The sequence below is a fragment of the Mesoplodon bidens genome (genome assembly GCF_964165515.1).
Source record: "Mesoplodon bidens genome assembly, chromosome: 4".
In the NCBI taxonomy this organism is placed as follows: domain Eukaryota; kingdom Metazoa; phylum Chordata; class Mammalia; order Artiodactyla; family Ziphiidae; genus Mesoplodon; species Mesoplodon bidens.
The window spans coordinates 131,101,568-131,115,224 of NC_138160.1; positions in this window are offsets into that span (position 1 = coordinate 131,101,568).

Sequence of the window (13,657 nt, forward strand, 5' to 3'; positions counted from 1 at the left end):
CAGGGACCTAGCACTGGGGCCAGCAGTTTCCAAAGGACAGAGAGGCTGAGGTGGCTGAAAATGAAACAGGCAAGGAAGAGTTAAACAGTGTCTGAGAAGGAAGGACATGACAACAGAGGGGGGTATCCTGAGGATGGGTACTCAGGAAGTAAGAATTCATACACCCAGCCAGAAGATTATTCAGAAAACAAAGCGAGCTGATAAAGGTGGAAAGACTGACCTGAATGCATGATGAAACATGAATTGGAAATATTCTCACAAATCTATATGTTCCTATCAATGCATGAAAGTTGGAGAGAATATTGTTGTGTCTGTATTCCAAGAAGGACCACGCTGTGGTCAGCAAAGGGGCACAAATGACTGACGGAGATTCACATTAATTGTGTTCACTCTCCTATCCCTATGCTCGGGAGGGAAAGGGAAAAAGAATAGACTTTTTCCCACTCTTTAGTTATAGGAGAGAGGAGAAGGGGTCTTACTCTTTCTCATCTGTGAGAGAGTGAAGTTAATGAATAAATACAGAGATGAATTTGCTGCTATCAGTTTCACTATCTGCAAACCACCCCCCCAAGAGGAGTAGGCGTGGTGGCTGTTCAGCAGAAGCTGTTTGCAGAAGTGGGCTTAGGAGAGCAGGTGGGTGGTTGCAATGCTGTGGAGGAAATTTTAGAAGCAGGGTTAGCAGATATTGGCCTGGCTGTCTTCAAAAAGTTTTTTTTCTTCCCTGTGCGAATCACATCATTATGGGGAAATATGCCTCTTCAAGAAAACTTTCCCAGAGTCCCCTCACGCTGGTTTGATGGAACAACTTAAAATACCTCTTCTCTCTAGCTCATGATGAGTGCTCAACAGCTGGCTTTGCTTGGGTAGTAAGTCGCTGAGGCAGTCAGTGCGTCTGGGGAGTGGGAATCTACAGTTTGGCAGAGTCAAGCAGAAGGCATCTAAATTTTTATTCTTGTTTACTGTACTGTTTGACTCCTAGGCTATGTACCTGTATCTTTAGATAAAAATACTATTTGGGGGGAGTGTGCTGTGCTAGTAAGAGCAAAATGATAAATCCTCTTAAGAACCTAGATGCAGGTGTGGGAAAGAGAACAGTGGAACAGTCCCTGAGCCCTGGAAAGATTTATTGAGCTGAATTCTCACTAAGTGACCAAGTCAAAGACATGTGAAGAGCTACTCTACATTTATAACTACTAAGTTAAGCTAGGGAACATTGAACTGACAGGTAGGTCACCCCTTAGGCAAGTGGCTTCCTTTTTTTTCTTTCCTTTAGGAAAAGAGGAAATCGCAGAGTAAGACTGAAAGGTCATTTATAAAGATCAGATGCAAAGTAAGTGAAGCTTTCTTTGTAACTAAACTCCCTTTACAGGTGTGTTGGATACAGCCAATGAGTAATTTAGCTTAATGCTTCACAAATGAAGATGAGAGCAAAGGTCATGATCTTTTCTGTCCTTATGATGTGCCAGGAACAAGCAGTTTGCCTCTCAGAAATTGTGCCCAGGAATAAAAAGAAAGCTAGAGATAGTGTACTGTATTAAAGACTTCAGGCTCTGATGTTAAAATTAGCCTGGTTCTATTTAGCCTGGGGAATAAATTTAAGGGTTAAGCTGAGTTTTAATCAAGTTGAAAGACTGGAGTTAACTTTTCTTTGACTTTTTGTTCTTTCACGTCTTCTTCAAATAGCAATTTCTGCAATGCTTTAAATACCCACAATGCCTTAAAATAACATACACACGTTTTGTTTTTTTTCTTTTTTTTGCGGTACGCGGTCCTCTCACTGTTGTGGCTTCTTCCATTGCGGAGCACAGGCTCCAGATGCGCAGGCTCAGCGGCCATGGCTCACGGGCAGAGCCGCTCTGCGGCATGTGGGATCCTCCCGGACGGGGGCACGAACCCGTGCCCCCTGCATCGGCAGGCGGACTCTCAATCACTGCGCCACCAGGGAAGCCCAACATACACACTTTTAAATCAAAACTCTTATAGAAAGCCCCAACTATGCAACTCGTTAGCTATTTTCCCTGTATCTATTCATGATTCTCTTCATGTATTCAGGTATCTATTCATGTATCTACTCATGAAGAAGTACAGAATGCGGACACTGCACATTCAGTGACTTCTAATGAGAGAGAGTCCAAATTTCAGCTGCAGGGTCTATAAGGAACAAACCAATCTGGAAAGGGCATGGCTTAGAAAATGATCTTTATTAAGTGATGGCAAAGCTTGAAGTTATTGATATCATTTTAGAATTACTGTCTTGTAGGCAGGCTGCAAGAGTTACTATCAACATTTAAGGCTGCTTTCAGTATGGAGAGAAACAGTATAGAAGTTAGAATCTCTGGGTTTGGGTTCCAGATTTGCTGTTTACTTTTAGTTCAGCAGAAAACAGTTTACTTTTAGTTCATTCTGTAAGGTCTAGGCTTTATGTTTTTGTCTTTGTTTTGACCCTGTTATCGTCCCTCAAAGATTCCATGTCTCAAATGAGCATACCTTCTAGTTCATCCCTTGTCTTCTGCCCTAAAATTCTTTGTCACCCATCACTTTTATACTCAAAGTGTATTCTGAGAACCACTAACCCTGACCTGAGGTGTTTATTCATATTCTTCTTTCTGGGGCCCACCTCCCTCCGCTAGAAAATAATTTCATGAGGAAGGAGGGGGTGTGTACAGCAGCCATGGGATTTGCATTCTTACTGAGCCACCCAGGTCATATCGCAGACAATTTTATCAGACTCTTAGAGGTAGAACACAGGCATCAATGTATTCTTTTAAAACTGTGCCTGGTGATACTATGGTGTAACCCAGATTAAGACCTACTGCCCAGAAATTAGCTAAATAGTAGGTCCTCAGTGTATGTTTGTTAAATAAAAAGTCCTCTGGGGTTCTCCAGAAATGTCATGAATGTATGATGTTATCGTTTGAAGCGTAATCTCACCTTCTCTAAACCTCCTTGTGTTTGACTGAAGAGCGGGACTGACATCATTTTCTGTGATTGAAGGATGTTCACTAAGCTTTAAAAGGAAGATTGAGAGTGAAAGAACTAGAAATTTGAGGGTAGGACAAGGAAGGGCGGCTTTGACGATAAATGTCACATCTCTGTCAGTGTGATCAGCACAGCCAAGATCTGTGTGGAGCGCATGTAGGCAGCAGAGATGCCAGAGTTCCTGGAGGATTTTCACCTCCTGTTAGGAATTACCAGACCCCTTGATTCAGGGCTGTGACATTGCTTCGAGCAACTTGCTAGTGCAAAGGGACTATTTGACTAAGAGGCTCGACATTTTTGCCCTCAGGAACTTGAGTTACCAGTTTGTTTTCCAAAAAATTTTGTCCTGTTACTCAGCCTTTAAGGACATGTGTTGTCTTGGAAATAACGTTCACATTTTGCATGAGACGGGTCTGAGATAAATTATATGTGGTAGTGTGCAACCTGAAATTCTAACTTGCTGAGCTGTCACATTAAAATCTCCGTGACATTTTTTTAAAGAGAAATACTCCTAATCTCCCTTTCTTGCCTTAGTTATATACCGCATAGTAGTAAAATGTCTCTTGCATATAATTTAAACTCTATGACAATATACAAAAAGGAATGTTGGTATAATCACTGTGTTAAGAGTTTGTACCATGTGTGAAATAGAGGGCATCTGTGATGTAAAAAACAAAATAAAATGAAACCAACCCCCCAAAACCTTTGAAAAATGGTTTTCCTCTTTCATCTCTACCCCCATCCTTATGGACTTCTCTGGGGGTGTGCATTTCTATGCTTGGGAATCATTGCCTTGGCAAGTTGGTGTTAAAGAGTGTGCTGTGTCTGTCAGTCCTGCTAGGACAGAAAATAATATTGATACTCACTGTAGTAGGTGGAATAATGGCTCCCCAAAGATGTCAGCATCTTAATTCCCAGAACCTATGAATGTCCCTTTACATAGCAAAAGGGATTGTGCAGATGTGATTAAATTAAGGACCTTACGATGGGAAGATTATTCTGGATTGTCTAGGTGAGCCCGATCTAATCTCATGAGTTTTCAAAAGTGGAAAACGTTTCCTGGCTGTGGTCAGAGGGAGATAAGACTATGGAAGAGAGAACCAGAGAGACAGCAGCATGAACAGGACTAGACCCAATGTCACTGGCTTCTAGTGAAGTTGGGGGAAGGAACCGCAAGCCAAGGAAGGCAGACAGCCTCTAGAAGCTGAGCAAAGCAAGAAGACATTCTCCCCTAGAGCCTTTAGGAAGGAACACAGCCTTGTGAGACCCATGTCAGAATTCTGACCTCCAGAAGTGTAAGATAATAAACTTGTGGTGTTTTTAAACCACTAAGGTTGTGCTAATTTGTTATAGCAGCAATGGAAATGAATACACTCACTGTCCTGGATTGAGGGTCAGGGGGCCTGGGGCCTGGTGTTCTTCATCATGCAGGAAGCTGTACTCCATGAGCTGTGACACACTGAGCTACTTTTTCCTCATCTGATAAATAAAGGAGTTGGTTCTGATGAGCTGTTTTCAAACGTTTTTACTCACATAACTTTTCTTCAAAAGAAACGTTGCACAGAAGATGGGGCTTCTCTGTTGAAGCAGGGACGTGTGGAACCTGGTGGGTGGGAGCAGGGCAGGCTGCCAGGAGGGTTCATTTAGGACAGCAGCTCCTGCTGAGGGAAGGCAGTGGGCCTTATAGGTCTACGGGTCTGTATTTATAAGCAATGGACTTCTTGAATAATATACATGGGAAAATTTGTTTTTAATGAAATATAGTTGATGTACTATATTATATAAGTTACAGGTGTACAATACAGCAATTCACAATTTTTAAATGTTATACTGCATTTATAGTTATTATAAAATATTGGCTATATTCCCTGTGGTATACAATATATCCTTGTAGCTTATTTTATACATAATAGTTTGTATCTCTTAATCCTCCATGGAGAAATATTTAAGGGAAATATATCTGGTAGGACTGAGCATCAGAGCAAGCATTCTGAAAATTGTATTGTGAGAAAGTTGAAAATAGTGCATTGCTGTTTTGAATGAGGTGTTCCTCTCCTTGAGAAAGCACATTCTGTATTTCCTTAAGAAACTAGGATGAAATCAGAGGGGAAAACTTGTCTGAAGCTATGTTAACATAGAACATGATTTTGCTGAATCAAGTTTGTAAAAAGTTCAGTGAAACAACATTCATTTGTTTTAAATAATATGAAAATAATTTATTTGACTATATGGTTAACTTTCAAATGGGTGTGTTTTGGATTTAGGAGCTAGCCTCTGATTCACATGTGATCGTTTTTTTGTTAGCAACCTTAGTTCTTTGGTAAACCGTAGTATTCTTGTGCTGCTTGTTTTTTCTTTTAAATTTATGTCATTGAAGTATAATTGATTTATAATGCTGTGTTAATTTGTACTGTACAACAGTGATTCAGTTATATATATATTCTTTTTCAATATAGTTTATCCAAGGATATTGAATATAGTTCCCTGTGCTACACAGTAGGACCTTGCTGTTTATCTATTCTACATAAAACAGTTTACATCTGCTAATCCCAAACTCCCAAAGCATCCCTCCCCCAACACACCTCCCCCTTGGCAACCACAAGTCTGTTCTCTATGGCTGTGAGTATGTTTCTGTTTCCTAGATAAGTTCATTTGTGTCATATTTTAGATTCCACATATCAGTGATATATGATATTTGTCTTTCTCTGTCTGACTTGACTTCACTTAGTATGGTAATCTCTAGGTCCATCCATGTTGCTGCAAATGGTATTATGTCATTCTTTTTGATGGCTGAGTAATTTTCCATTGTGTATATGTACCACATCATCTTTATCCATTCCTCTGTCAGTGGACATTTAGGTTGTTTCCATGTCTTGGCTATTGTGAATAGTGCTGCTTTGAACATGGGGGTGCATGTATCTTTTTGAGTTAAGGTTTTCTCCAGATACGTGCCCAAGAGTAGGATTGCTGGATCATATGGCAGCTCTATTTTTAGTTTTTTGAGGAACCTCCATACTACTGTTTTCCATAGTGGCTACGCCAATTTACATTCCCACCAACAGTGTAGGAGGGTTCCCTTTTCTCCACAACCTCTCCGCCATTTGTTATTTGTGGATTTTTTAATGATGGCCATTCTGACCAGTCTGAGGTGGTACCTCATTGTAGTTTTGATCTGCATTTCTCTAATAATTGTGCTACATGCTTTTTGATGGTTATTTTCAATACAAATGGAAATATTACCTTGCAACTCAAAGCTAATGTTTTGAGAAACTGGATAGGAGGAAACTTGATATTCAGAAGCAACATAATTCTCTCAGAAGATGGGGTGATATTCTAGACAGCAGTTCTAGGGATGAGCTAGTAATAGGTGGAGCATAGGTTTAGAAGAGCGGTGAAATGATGGTGGATGACACAGCAGTGACCCTGACATGGCATGTATGTCTGTATATATATGCACATTCACATGTACATGTAAATATATGCATACATATACCTATAAGTATATTTATAATACAAAGGCATCCTGAGTATTAAAAATGACATTTTCAACCTGCAAGAAAGAAAATCTAAATTATTTGTAATCTCACCACCCAGAGACATAACACTTCTGTGTGTCTTCTGGTCTTTTTTTATGGTACCCAAATTCCTCACATAATCACCCTCATTCACTAAAAGCTGTTTCAATATCATCATCAAGATCATCATTTTCTAAGTTAAGACAGGCCTGAGTAGAATTTGGGGTCTTCTGTATTACAGGAACCCAGTCACTTAACTTTTCTAAGATTTCCTCAACTGTACAAGGAATACAACTATTATACAAATAATACTAAGAGTGTTGTCCCAAGGATAACATGTGCCCCATTTCCCCAGAGATCTGGACTTCATTATGCTGCCTTGGGTTGTCCTGCTTTTTCTCAAGTGTTCTCTAGATGACTGTGATGGAGTCAGGACTGAAAAGCTGTGCAATAATGTATGCATAGCTCTCGATACTTAGAATTCAGAAAGGCACAAGGATCACTATTGTTTTGTGTTTTTTAAAAAAATTAAATGTATTAATAAAACATGCTATCATCTGTATTTTTGTTTTTACTTTCTATATGAAGTACAGCTTTTATTGCCAAGTATGTGTCACTACCTTCTTTATCAGTTTCCATGGCTGCATGGTATTCATCAGTATCGTTATACTCCAATTTATTTGATTAGCTGCACATTAGAAATTTAAGTCATTTTAAGTATTCGACTAGTCTAAAGAATATTGCAAAGAGGCTTGTACTTGTAAATCTTTATAGCTGTTCAACTATTTCCTTAGGAACTGCTGGCTCCGAGGGTACATCCATTTTGGAGGCTTTTGAACATTGCCAAGTTGCCCTGTTTAATGGAATCATCAATATCATTTAGGATGTATTAGGGCTACAAATAAGATGAAACTTCGTTCAGGTTGACTTAAACAATAAAGGAGATTTATTGGCTTAAATAACTGGCAAATCTAGAGATTAAGTGAATTTTAGGGCTAGTTGGATTCAGCATTTCAATGATACCATCAAGGACCTGTCTACATCACATCATCTCTCCCCTTAGCACTATTTCATATCAGCTTTTTCTGTGCTCAAAATAAGGCTGCCAACAGTTCCTGGGACAGCAGCCTTCCTCATTCAGAAACAGTGAGTGAAAGGGTCTCTTTCAGATGCTTTGCCAAGAACAAGGAAGCTGCTTTCCTTAAAATTTCAGCAAACCATGCCTCACCTATTATTGGTCTGATTTGATTAATCAGAGATGAGAATATCCTGATGAGCTTATGCCCGAGTCCCATGCCCTACCCTTAAAGGAGGGGTGGGGTAGGTTTATTTCACAGCTCCTAGGGTACAGGAGAGAGGCTTAGATACCTTGAAGGAAGGGGGAGCATGAGAAGGGAGAATGCACCTTGAGAAGATAACCACAGTGACCAAGATCAACAAAATTCCCAAGAGAATTATCAGGATGCTGCCCACAATTTTGCAAAGAGGGGAGGAAAGTGAGTTGATGAGAAATGAGGCTTTGCATTGGTTTGAGCAAGTCTACCAAAACCTACCATTGGCAACTTAAAGTCATTCCTACAGCTGGAGAGGATAATCAGTTAACATGCCCTTTACTTAAGAAAGTAAAGTACTCCCACCCTGCCTCCCCAGAATGTGGCATGGTGTATTATGTCCATACTCATCTGGTGAATTTTACAGAGTAGTAGGCTGTTGGGTTAATCTGCAGCCAGAGCGAGCAAATTCAATTTCGTATAATATTTTGTAGTTCAAGTAAATCATTTCTTACAACAAACATAAATGCCAATCTTAAGTGGTTAAACCATTTACAAAATAATTCAGCAGGGCTGTGATAGGAATGGAGAATTTGTAGTTCCAACAAGTTCCCAGGTGAGATTGATGTTGCCTGTTAATGGGCTCATGCTTTGAGAAACACTGCCACACTGTATGTACATTGCAGGTGACCTCAGGAGTTGGAGAATCCTGGGTATGAATCCGTCTGCTTATCAGCTCTGAGAACTAGGGAAGGTTCTTGAACCTCTAAGTCTCAGTTTTCCTAATGTCGAAATAGGGAATAACAGTAACACTATCTCATCCTGTTGTGGTGAGGATTAAATTGGAAGAGAGAATTAATGTACTACTTAACCTTATCTCAGCTCAAGTGTCACCTACTCAGGGAAGCTTTCCCGATATCTACTATTGGGCCAGTTTTCTTTTTTACATGCTCAAATACAACCTAACTCTTTTCTTTAAAGGGCACTCATCCCAATTTTTTAATGCATTCATGGGTAGGGTTATATTTGATTAATATCTGTCTTACCAAATAAGTGTGGGTTTCAGGAGAGCAAGAATTTTTTTTAACATCTTTATTAGAGCATAACTGCCGTACAATGTTGTGTTAGTTTCTGCTGTATAACAAAGTGAATCAGCTATATGTATACATATATCCCCATATCACCTCCCTCCCACCCTCCTTATCCCACCCCTCTAGGTGGTCATAAAGCACCGAGCTGACTTCCATGTGCTGTATAGCTGCTTCCTGCTAGCTATCTATTTTACATTTGGTAGTGTATATATGTCAGTGTTACTCTCTCACTACCTCAAAGCTTACCCTCCCCCCTCTCTGTGTCCTCAAGTCCATTCTCTACATCTGTGTCTTTATTCCTGTCCTGCCCCTAGGTTCATCAGGACCATTTCTTTTTAGATTCCATATATATGTGTTTTTATCTTTCTGACTTACTTCACTCTGTATGACAGACTCTAGGTCCATCCACCTCACTACAAATAACTCAGTTTCGTTTCTTATTATGACTGAGTAATATTCCATTGTACATATGTGCTACATCTTCTTTTTTTTTTTTCTTTTGCAGTATGTGGGCCTCTCACTGATGTGGCCTCTCCCGTTGCGGAGCACAGGCTCCGGACGCGCAGGCTCAACAGCCATGGCTTACGGGCCCAGCCGCTCCGTGGCATGTGGGATCTTCCCAGACCGGGGCACAAACCCGTGTCCCCTGCATCGGCAGGCGGACTCTCAACCACTGCGCCACCAGGCAAGCCCTGCTACATCTTCTTTATCCATTTATCTGGCAGTGGACACTTAGGTTGTTTCCATGTCCTGGCTATTGTAAATAGTGCTGCGATGAACATTGTGGTACATGTCTCTTTTTGAATTATGGTTTTCTCTGGGTACATACCCAGTAGTGGGATTGCTGGGTCAAATGGTAGTTCTATTTTTAGTTTTTTAGGGAACCTCCATACTGTTCTCCATAATGAGTGTATCAATTTACATTCCCACCAACAATGCAAGAGGGTTTCCTTATCTCCACACCCTCTCCAGCATTTATTGTTTGTACATTTTTTGATGATGGCCATTTTGACTGGTGTGAGGTGATACTTTATTGTGGTTTTGATTGGTATTTCTCTAATGATTAGTGATGTTAAGCATCCTTTCATGTGTTTGTTGGCAATCTGTAAAACTTCTTAAGGGAAATGTCTATATAGGTCTTCCACCTATTTCTGGATTGTGTTGTTTGTTGTTTTGATATTGAGCTGCATGTGCTGCTTGTATATTTTGGAGATTAATCCTTTGTCAGTTGCTTCATTTGCAAATATTTTCTCCCATTTTGAAGGTTGTCTTTTTGTCCTGTTTATGGTTTCCTTTGTTGTGCAAAAGCTTTTAAGTTTCTTTAGATCCCATTTGTTTATTGTTATTTTTATTCCCCTTTCTCTAGGACATGGGTCAAAAAGGATCTGGCTGTGATTTATGTCATAGAGTGTTCTGCCTATGTTTTCCTCTGTTTTATAGTGTCTGTCCTTATATTTAGGTCTTTAACCCATTTTGAGCTTATTTTTGTGTATGGTGTTGGGAAGTGTTCTAATTTGATTCTTTTACATGTAGCTATCCAGTTTTCCAATCACTACTTATCGAACAGGCTGTCTTTCCCTCCATTGTATATTCTTGCCTCCTTTGTCAAAGATAAGGTGAGCATATGTGCCTGAGTTTATCTCTGGGCCTTCTATCCTGTTGCATTGATCTATATTTCTGTTTTTGTTCCATTACCATACTGTCTGTATGATACTACAGACAGCTACTGATACTACAATCAGCTACTGTTGATTACTATAGCTTTGTAGCATAGTCTGATGTCAGGGAGCCTGATTCCTCCAGCTGTATTTTTTTTTTCTCAAGATTGCTTTGGCTCTTCAGGGTCTTTTGTGTTCCATACAAGTTGTGAAATTTTTTGTTCTAGTCCTGTGAAAGATGCCAGTGGTAGTTTGATAGGGATTGCATTGAATCTGTAGATTGCTTTGTGTAGTATAGTCATTATCACAATGTTAATTCTTCCAATCCAAGGAAACGGTATATCCCTCGCTCTGTTTGTATCGTCTTTAATTTCTTTCATCAGTGTCTTATAGTTTTCTGAATACAGGTCTTTTGTCTCCTTAGGTAGCTTTATTCCTAGGTATTTTATTCTTTTTGTTGCAATGGTAAATGGGAGTGCTTTCTTAATTTCTCTTTCAGATTTTTCATCATTAGTGTATAGGAACGCAAGAGATTTCTGTGCATTACTTTTGTATCCTGCTACTTTACCAAATTCATTGATTAGCTCTAGTAGTTTTCTGCTGAAATCTTTAGGATTCTCTACATATAGTATCATGTCATCTGCACTGACAGCTTTACTTCTTTTCTGATTTGGATTCCTTTCATTTCTTTTTCATCTCTGAGTGCTGTGGCTAAACCTTGCAAAACTATGTTGAATAAGAGTGGTGAGAGTGGGCACCCTTGTCTTGTTCCTGATCTTAAGGAAATGTTTTCTGTTTTTCTACATTGAAAATGATGTTGTCTGTGGGTTTGTCATATATGGCCTTTATTATATTGAGGTAGGTTCCCTCTATGCCTACTTTGTGGAGAGTTTTCATCATAAATTGGTGTTAAATTTTGTTGAAAGCTTTCTCTGCATCTATTGAGATGATCATATGGTTTTTCTCCTTCAACTTGTTAATATGGTGTATCACATTGATTGATTTGCATATATTGAAGAATCCTTGCATTCCTGGGATAAACCCCACTTGATCATGGTGTATGATCCTTTTAATGTGCTGTTGGATTCTGTTTGCTAGTATTTTGTTGAGAATTTTTGCATCTATGTTCATCAGTGATATTGGCCTGTAGTTTTCTTTCTTGGTGACGTCATTGTCTGGTTTTGGTATCAGAGTGATGGTGGCCTCGTAGAATGTGTTTGGGAGTGTTCCTTCCTCTGCTATATTTTGGAAGAGTTTGAGAAGGATAGGTGTTAGCTCTTCTCTAAATGTTTGGTAGAATTCACCTGTGAAGCCATCTGGTCCTGGGCTTTTGTTTGTTGGAAGATTTTTAATCACATATTTATTTCAGTGCTTGTGATTGGTCTGATCATATTTTCTGTTTCTTCCTGGTTCAGTCTTGGAAGGTTGTGCTTTTCTAAGAATTTATCCATTTCTTCCAGGTTGTCCATTTTATTGGCATAGAGTTGCTTGCAGTAATCTCAGAATCCTTTGTATTTCTGCAGTGTCAGTTGTTACTTCTCCTTTTTCATTTGTAATTTTATTGATTTGAGTCTTCTCCCTTTTTTTCTTGATGAGTCTGGCTAATGGTTTATCAATTTTGTTTATCTTCTCAAAGAACCAGCTTTTAGTTTTATTGATCTTTGCTATTGTTTCCTTCATTTCTTTTTCATTTACTTCTGATCTGATCTTTATGATTCCTTCTGCTAACTTTGGGGGTTTTTTGTTCTTCTTTCTCTAATTGCTTTAGGTTTAAGTTTTGGTTGTTTATTTGAGATGTTTCTTGTTTCTTGAGGTAGGGTTGTATTGCTATCAACTTCCTTCTTAGAGCTGCATTTGCTGCATTCCCAAAGGTTTTGGGTCATCGTGTTTTCATTGTCATTTGTTTCTATATGCTTTTTGATTACCTCTTTGATTTCTTCAGTGATCTCTTGGCTATTTAGTAGCATATTGTTTAGCATCCGTGTGTTTGTATTTTATACAGTTTTTTCCCTGTAATTGATGACTAGTCTCATAGCACTGTGGTTGGAAAAGTTACTTGATACAATTTCAATTTTCTTAAATTTACCAAGGCTTGATTTGTGACCCAAGATGTGATCTATCTTGCAGAATGTTCCATGAGCCCTTGAGAAGAAAGTGTATTCTGTTGTTTTGGATGGAATGTCCTATAAACATCAATTAAGTCTGTCTGGTCTACTGTGCCTTTTAAAGCTTGTGTTTCCTTATTTATTTTCACTTTGGAAGATCTGTCCATTGGTGAAAGTGGGGTGTTAAAGTCCCCTACTGTTATTGTGTTACTGTTGATTTCCCCTTTTATGGCTGTTAGCATTTGCCTTCTGTACTGAGGTGCTCCTATGTTTGGTGCATAAATATGTACAATTGTTATATCTTCTTCTTGGATTGATCCCTTGATCAATATGTAGTGTCCTTCTTTGTCTCTTTTAATAGTCCTTATTTTAAAGTCTGTTTTATCTGAGATCAGTATTGCTACTCCAGCCTTCTTTTGGTTTCCATTTGCATGGAATATCTTTTTCCATCCCCTCACTTGCAGTCCGTATGTGTCCCTAGGACTGAAGTGTGTCTCATGTAGATGGCATATATACAGGTCTTGTTTTTGTATCCATTCAGACAATCTGTGTCTTTTGGTGGGAGCATTTAATCCATTTACATTTATGGTAATTATCGATATGTATGTTTCTATTTCCATTTTCTTAATTGTTTGGGGTTTGTTATTGTAGGTCTTTTCCTTGTGTTTCCTGCCTAGAGAAGTTCCTTTAGCATTTGTTGTAAAGCTGGTTTGGTGGTGCTGTATTCTCTTAGCTTTTCTTGTTGTAAAAGTTTTAATTTCTCCATCGAATCTGAATGAGATTCTTGCTGGGTAGAGTAATCTTGGTTGTAGCTTTTTCCCTTTCATCACTTTAAGTATGTCCTACCAGTCCCTTCTGGTAGGGTTTCTGTTGCAGAGTTTCTGTTGAAAGATCAGCTGATAACCTTATGGGGTTTCCCTTGTATGTTATTTGCTGTTTTTCCCTTGCTGCTTTTAATATTTTTTCTTTGTATTTAATTTTTGATAATTTGATTAATATGTGTCTTGATGTTTTTCTCCTTGGATTTATTCTGTATGG